The sequence below is a fragment of the Saccoglossus kowalevskii genome, chromosome 11 (genome assembly GCF_978046115.1).
Source record: "Saccoglossus kowalevskii chromosome 11, keSacKowa6.1, whole genome shotgun sequence".
NCBI classification, from domain to species: Eukaryota; Metazoa; Hemichordata; class Enteropneusta; family Harrimaniidae; genus Saccoglossus; species Saccoglossus kowalevskii.
The window spans coordinates 15190340-15199336 of record NC_140651.1 but is presented as its reverse complement, the minus strand read 5'-3'; the positions used below and the strand labels follow the sequence as shown (position 1 = coordinate 15199336).

Here is an 8997-nt window from a genome sequence, read left to right as displayed (position 1 = left end):
TCTGGGGCCACCATTTTTTTATTATTATTATTAGAGGACGCTCACGCGCGTAATCGCTCCGTATTTGGAATTTGCATTTCCTAATATGGCAGGATGAAAATACCCAGTGCAATGCCGCAAAATTACGGCACGCTGTAACTTATGGCGTTACTGTGACAGATGTATAATAATATCAATTATTACAATGAATCTTATATTGATTGTATTCACTCAGGTTGGAGGTAAACCGCATCGTGGTGGTGACTTTTACTCTGAATTTGCGTCTGTGACTCCAAGCGGACATAATGTCATCGCAAGGCTAACTGACCCCAACTTATCAGTTGTTTGGAATGGTAAACCTCACAAAGTGCAAGTAATGTTAGACGATATAGAATTACCTGGTACCGTATGTGGGTTGCTGGGTAACGCTGATGGAGATACTACTAATGACTTCATCAAACCAGATGGCGATATAGCTACGAGTGCCGAGGAGTTCGGTAATAGCTGGGCTGTACACGGCAGGTAATGTATTTCAATTAACAGAAGTTGAAAGTACGTAAGTCGAATCCGAATGTCTGTTTAGAGAGATCTTCGGGGGGGGAGGCCTTTCATTTACATATACTCTTAATCGCCTGTTATACATTTTGGGTTTTAACATGATAATAATGGTGTACAATTTATTCAAATATAATGTTTTCTAATTTGTTTTAGCTGCCCATGAGGAGTAATATGCAGATAAACCTACCCTGTCATATAACCTAGCCATGGCTGAGAAAGGGGAATCTTCGAATAGTGAATTGAGATTTGATGAGGTTATCTCTATTTGTTCGATTTTCGGATTATATAACTGACCTAGTTTCAATTGATATTTAGCATGCATGGATTATAAGGTTTAATAATTGTTCAAAACTGTAACTGTGAAAGTGGAAGAATAAATATGACACGTCGCATTATATATATATCGTCCTGTTATCTTTACATACGTAGATACGCATTGTTATATCCCATGTACAAATTATTTCATATACAAAGCAGATTCAATGTTTTGCTTAGTATGGCAGAATGTTATATAGATGCAATGAACGTTTCAGCTGACAGATTAGATTGTATTGTGGTATAATCAATTAGATAAACTTCGTAGATGCTTATAATATAACCAAAGTATTGCACAAAAATTGACAGGAAAATCATAGTGGTCAAAGGCTTCATCTTTGATGAATATTTGCTGTGTTCTCCTAATGTCAGGGGTACCTCATACGTACGGTAAACGTTACACCAATCATCATATAATTGATTCAAAACTGTATAAGTACATAATGGTTCATCGCTATTGGTTATTTGACTCTTTCCAGAAAAAATCTTTTAAATGATTACTCATATCACTCATAACTACACAATGATTATAGGGAATTAAATGTGTTGAAAAACATACAACTCAATCGAAACAAAATACATAATTCCACCAGATTTAAACATTGCACCGACAATGAACGTTGTAATTTGACAATGTTTTGCATATATATCTACGGTAACCGGTAATGTGGAATTTTTTCAAGTCTTTGAATTTGAATACACAATTCAGGGTGGGTAAAGTAAAGTCATTCATTTGAAAATGTAAATTTACTTAAATAATTTGTGTAAACGATATATTCAACTTGTCACTTTCTAAAACTACCAAATTGTATATTTTTCAAATGCTTGAATCTAAAACGATTAAAACGTGCCTCAAATTATGCGACCGGACTAAACAGTTTAAAGGCGTTGATGTATTTACAGAAATAAAAAGTATTTATTAGACCAAACACTTATTTAACTTAATTGTATCTATCTATACGGAATCATGTCATCATATCACAGTACGGTGCTCCTCGGGAAGGGATGCATTTTAAGCCCAAAATGTGGATGAAAAATAACAAAATTTATCAAAATACACAATGTGAGTTTTGAGCAATAATTAAAATAGAAAGCTCAGTATTATATCTTTCTATTGATAATAAGACTCTTCCCAGTGCATTACAAAATGTTTCACAATCACCATGCACATTGACAAGGGAATATCATTATTACATAGAGGTACAGGATGTTTACTTCCCGATTTTTGCTGGGAAGCCGGCTTGATTTTTGATCACATACTATGGAGCCTGTTTTTACATTAGTAATCTCACATCACACCATGTAATACACGATATTATAATACCGATAATATGACTTTTCATTTTTATTATTCATATTTACATTATTGAACAACTTTCATAATCAAAGCAATAGCTTGGAAATATTAACTCAATTAAATATGTAACCCACGAAGTCCTCGTCTAATAATTGTTACTGTATAGAAGAGCTGGGTAGCAGTAGATAAGGTGATTTGGAACAGGACTGTAACATTTTTATGGACAACTGAAAATTGGAAATTATTATAAAATCATTATATTGTAAATGTAATAATCGATATAATAATCCATCCATGACGACTACCTTTAAATCGAAACTCATACATAGTCAGAATCTGAAAACAGAACTGGTAAATGGTAAGTTTGATCTAGTACTACGAAAACGCCCAATTCTAACCTAATTAATTAATTAATTAAATAATATCTTACCTGTTGTGTACAGCCCAGCTGTTACCGAACTCCTCAGCACTGGAAGCTATATCGCCATCTGGTTTGATGAAATCATTAGTAGTGTCTCCATCAGCGTTACCCAGCAACCCACAAACAGTACCAGCCAATTCTCTACCATTCAACATAACTTGCACTTTGTGAGGTCTACCATTCCAAATCACAGGCAGTTCAGGTTTACTTAACCTGGCGATGACATTGTCTCTGCTTGAAATCACAGATGCCAATTCCGAATAAAAGTTACTACCACGATGCAGTTTACCTCCAATCTGAGAGATGAACATAAAAATAATTGTTGTTACTCATTACACATTCTGCCACCCAGGTAATATATAGTTATACACACTATATAGGTAAGTTCCAGTGTCGTATATTGGCCCTTTCAGTTTTATCGATGTTTCCAGTCCACATAGTTTGGTTATTTAATATCTACTTAGAGCACTATATTTTGACAATGATGATCTTAATATTTTATCTTTTAAGTATATTTGACTGTTTTATGCACTTTATTTGTAGGTTTACACCATCTACACCACAACGTTAGCTGAATAAAATCTATGCTAAGTTCGATTCACTATAAAATTATAAACAAATCTTTTATTTAAAGAGGTTCACTTCTACCAAATATAAGTAAGTAAGTAAGACTTACCATGAATGTGTTGTCTTCCAGTAAACGTATTATTGGTATTCCTATAGCAGATATATTGATATCAACCATCCTCGTTGGGGGCTTAGTCGGTTCTTTACGTCCTGCTGTGATTTCAAACTTCCCTTGAGAGTTACAATCTTTTACAAGTACGTATGAACAGTATCCTTGGAAGTCGTATTTCAATCCGTCAAATGTTGTCATATGTGGATCACCATGTCCACCGCCCCCTGCAAATTAAATAATTATTATTTTTAATGATATTTAATTTTTAATGATATGGTAAAACTGCTTTGTCACCAAACCACAAAAGAATATTCTAGTAAAATGCAAAGAAAATGTTTTATGGCGCAAACTTCGTATTTGTATGGCTAAATACAAAAACATCTTAAAACAAATTGCTCTTCCTAATACTTTACTTAGCATTAGAATAAACTAGATAATCACACTGGTTGCCAATATACCTAAAAGAATGATGGCTGCCAAGATTACGTTAGAAGCGAGAACTGCACGAGACTTTTCGCCACTCGAACAGTGTTTTATTCTCTCCTGTCATCAACCCACTGCCTAAACATCATCGTTAATCAGCTCAAAGTGGAATGTCATGTGACTGTGTTGTGCATCTAAGATATGACAAATTTGCTTTTGGTGTCCTGGGTTTTTCCCTTTTTGAGCGCTGTAAATCAGATTGTGTGTATCCCCCGGTGGATACCAATCACAATTTATCGCCTTTCAGTGCTGATAACCCAATATGCAAAAATAGTCGGGAAACACCAGGTGGAAATGTTAAGTAATTGTAATAATGTACATCTGGTGTGGATAACGCAACAATATTTGGACATACTGTACATGGTAACTCTCGGGTCACATGTACATGGTAGAACTGTTATCATTAACCATGGAATTCAGCAGAGAGTGGATGAACTTAGAATTTAGAGCTTAGCTGAGTATTTGTTCTCAACTATTAAGGTTTACTTTAGTACTGGAAGTCACTATCTATAACTTTTACTCAATGAATAATTTGGCTGGGATAGCTCCCGGGGATAGCTATACAAATACATACATTAGAGGTAGGCTGGGCATAAGTGTATGTTAAACATAAACACCACACCCATTCATGCGATTAACTATACCAATGGCTAGTTGATACTTGTGTGCATGACAACTTCCCCTAAATTTGACTTCATTGTCGTCTCGGCTTTGGACGATAATCGAATGAGTATTTGTTTAATTGCGTACCATTTACAATTTTGTGTGCCAGCCCCAGCAATTGTAGACAACCTTGAAATGCTATTGTCATCATTAAGACTAATAATTCACAATTGTATAATTTAATGAATGGATGAACACACCTCAATTTCACAAAAATGTCAAAACAATGCAATTAAATATATTGTGTCATAAAATCAGAAGCACCTATGGAATTCATTATATTACAATTAATACAAATGACATTACGATACATCTAAAATAACAAAAGCGTACTTGCCATTTGCAGTGCATATTCGGAACACCCCTGTACTCTGATAATCAGTAGCGTATCCAATGTAGTTGACAGTGAGTGAATTCGGATCAGTCCATACCATGAAGGGGGTGTTCTTCCCAGACATGCCCACTTTGATATTACCGCTGTCCCAGGTCACCCAGAATTTCCTGAACTCAGATGAAGATATGATACCAGGTGTGCTTGCAAAACCCAGGGCTGTACCTCCATATGATCGACGTATGAAATATATAGCGTTAGACGCACCGATCATAACTTGGTACATGTCTGGTAAATCGTTCTGTTGTGCTGACAAACTAATAATTATGTTGCTGGCTGCTTTAACTTCAAAATCGAGACGAGTGACTTATCAGGGTGGAATTCTTTTCTCTGGGGTTCCCCACACGTGTCAGTGCGGAATCTCGTCTCGTCTCTATATCTCGTCCCCTTGAGGTACGGGATCGGGAAAGTCACTTAAGCTTTAACTGTCAGAAATAGTAGTCCGAATAGTGACGGTTATCTCGTAATTAGTTCCAAATCACTGAGTCGAGTTCCGTCCAAAACCTCACATGGCTTAAACGGTGCCAGACATAACACAGTCATTCAGCTAATTAAGTCGATTAACAGATACGCAAAAACAAATTCATCATACATCCCTTCACTCAAACTGAGCCATGCCTCCCGGCATAACACGTTCATAAATCAAAGATACCATCCTCTACTCATCGTCATACGGGTTAAATACAATACTAAGAAAAGGAATAAATCAAAATAGTAAAACACACTGATTAATAAACTCATTATAAAGTCTAAATACAATGATTATAAAGTCAAAAAAACAAGGGAAAGGCTACCAATAGGCCCGCTTTTCTCAAAACGGTTCGCTAAGGTAACCCTTCGCTGCACTGACTCTCGTTACTAAGGTTACAAACTCTATATCAAAAGGTCAAAAAGCTAAGGCGTGGCGGTGTAACCAAGCGACCAGCCAATCGCTGCAGTCGACAGCATGATCACGTGATTACCAGGGATGCATGTCTCGGTTAAAGTATTGCAAAGTGGTAACTAATCAACCATGAATAAACAAACTATTAATCAAACTCCTGTCATATACGCTTATAAACTTCTACTGAACTCATAAGTCGTTAATCAAAATAAAAGTCATACGGCGTGGAAACAGAATGCAAAGACAAAGTTATCATAACACATTACTCCTCTGGCAATTAAGACGGGAAAGGCTATAGACACTACTAAGTCACATATAATCCTGTCAATCATGAACAAAAGCTTGCGTTATCAAACAATACATATATAAGCGCACCACCTCTCATTCCAAAATAACATTAAAAAACGTTACAAAGGTGCTATCAACTCAAAAAGCGTCAGAAGTATTCCGGAAACAACACATAAACAAAAACAACTCTTAAAACGTCGATATCTCTGTACATCGACAAATCTCAAAACTCTTAAATACTCTGAAAAACTCTTTGGGGCATTACTCTCCCCATCATATTTCGTACTCATAAACTCATTAAAACACCATAAAACTCAAAACACTGTGTTGCAAATACTTGTCCACTGAGGCGCGCTTAAATCGTTATAAAGGACCTCAAACGTCACTAAATATCAGTTCAAAAACAGAGATCTGGGCGCTTACATAACATACAATTCGACATCACAAAAAGTACATTACATACTGAACAATAGGGTTAGGATTCTGTAAAAGAGTTCAACGTCTTGAGTTACACAGTGTCAGTTACAGTGTCCAGTGAGCGGTTCTCTATACAAATAGATAAAGTTCTAATCAAAGTCTATAAGCGTCTCCTCTTGTCATCACGTTAGTCAGGGTCGTTCTTTATCATCATCTTGTCTTTAATGTCGCTCAATTCTTGATTATTCAGTCCTCTTCGATACTCGTCCTTCCGAGGGGGCTTCGAAGTCTTCATCTCTTCAGCGTTGTACATCGGTGCCATACTGTTAACGGTGTTAGTCGTCAAGCGCGGTTTTGTCTCTGTGGTCAAGCTGTTAGTTCAGTTCGCAAGAAAGACACACCTTCGCCATTTCACTTTTCTTCACAGGATGCCAATGTGCGTAAGACGCAATGCCCACACCACGTATCAGGGGGGAATTTTTTTCTCTGGGGTTCTCCACACGTGTCAGGGGGGAATCTCGTCTCGTCTCTATATCCTGTCCCCTTGAGATACGGGATCGGGAAAGTCACTTAAGCTTTACAGTCAAATAAGACACACACAACGAAATACGTTTCAACTCTCGTCTAAGTCGATCAGTCGAGCACTCTATAAGACACAGCGCCCTGGGAAAAAATCCCCAAGACTATCGCAAGGCTGACCCAAGACTAGCCCTAGACTGGACTGCCTCAAGGCTCGCCCCAAGACTCTCTAGGACTGGACTGCGTCTGTCGTGCTGTACTCGCCAAGACCAACTAAAACAACTTTATTCATTTTCAAAACATTAACCAATTACAAAGCAGTAAAAAGACTCTAGGGCGTAACCTTCAATCATAAAGCCAATCACACTAAGTACTGAATACGTCATATCTTTTGATTAATCGTTCACTACACTAATAACTACGAATACTAACTGTCAGAAATAGTAGTCCGAATAGCGACGGTTATCTCGTAATTAGTTCCAAATCACTGAGTCGAGTTCCGTCCAAAACATCACATGGCCTAAACGGTGCCAGACATAACACAGCCGTTCAGCTAATTAAGTCGATTAACGGATACGCAAAAACAAATTCATCATAGACTCCTGAAACATCTGTTACATACTGAGGGCTGTAGTAGTTCGGGGAATTCACTGTAACGCATTCTGTGGAAATCAAATAAATGACGTAGATTTTGTATTAGCAAGATAAAATACAGTATGGTTTAATTACCTTGTTATCAATACAAGTTCAACTAATATGGCTATTGAAAAAACATTACGAGAATGTAACGATATGTATTATCGTAAACATATTACTAACCATTGGCTCGACGACTATAGATGTGCTATAATAAAAAAATCATGAATATTAATAAGTAGTTTGTGAATCTATCAAATTTAAAAAATATTTGCTTTGATAAATGCTATTCACACATTTTATATGAAATTTGATAAATATTATAGAACATCACCTCTTGTGTATGGCCCCGTCTGGCAGAGTTAACCTCATATAGACACGGCGTTAATATCACTGTAAATAGATGCATCCTGTGCAGGAAGAAACAATTAAACAGTTGAAGCTGTTAAGGAAAAGTCATTCATTCGTGTTCCACTTGTTCCGACACTTGATTACACCCCGGGAAACCTTTTTAGGAGGCAGCCATCCCTATTCTGTAGCTCAAACTATCGTATGTGTTGTCGATGGAAATCGTATTTCTAGTTATTATCACTCGAGATGCGGTGTATTCTGCTGTTACGAGAATGTAACGATATGTATTATCGTAAACATATTACTAACCATTGGCTCGAAGACTATAGATGTGCTATAATAAATAAATCATGAATATTAATAAGTAGTTTGTGAATCTATCAAATGTAAAAAATATTTGCTTTGATAAATGCTATTCACACATTTTATATGAAATTTGATAAATATTATAGAAAATTACCGCTTGTGTATGGCCCCGTCTGGCAGAATTAACCTCATATAGACACAGCGTTAATATCACTTTAATAGATGCATCCTGTGCAGGAAGTAACAATTAAACCGTTGAAGCTGTTAAGGAAAAGTCCTTCATTCGTGTTTCACTTGTTCCGACACTTGATTACACCCCGGGAAACCTTTTTAGGAGGCAGCCATCCCTATTCTGTAGCTCAAACTATCGTGGAATATGGTTTTATTGGCAGGGTGTATAATAATAAATATTGTGTATCCGACTATTTAATTTGCATTCTCAAATAATGTTCTTGGTGGCATGCCACAATTGACATTGAGAATAAATTTGGCGATCTAGATTTTAGTTTATTTTGCCCTTTCATTTGATTTGACTCTCTGACACCGAATAACAACGTTTTATTCTGAAATTACCCGTTGCTTGATTTATAACGGCTTTTTATCACAAATGTCTACACTAATTGGGTTTTGAAACGAAGTGATCCTCTTGATGTTTAGAACCGCTGTTGTAATCAAAGAGAATAATAACCAACTTTTGTTGTGCTAAGTAATTCAGAGAACGAACCATTGAGCTATCTAGAAGAGATATGATGTTTCGAATTAAATCATATATGATAGGATTCATTGAATGCCCTCACAGGTTCTCTGTTTT

At 36.4% G+C, this 8997-nt stretch overlaps 1 long non-coding RNA gene across 1 annotated transcript; it reads left to right on the top strand.

Annotated features, from left to right (window-relative positions):
• Window positions 1-214: 214 nt before the first annotated feature.
• LOC144344610 (uncharacterized) lies at window positions 215-934 on the top strand. Its single transcript, XR_013419220.1, has 2 exons — window positions 215-501; window positions 691-934. It is a non-coding gene; the product is annotated as an uncharacterized LOC144344610 (long non-coding RNA).
• Window positions 935-8997: the final 8063 nt, after the last annotated feature.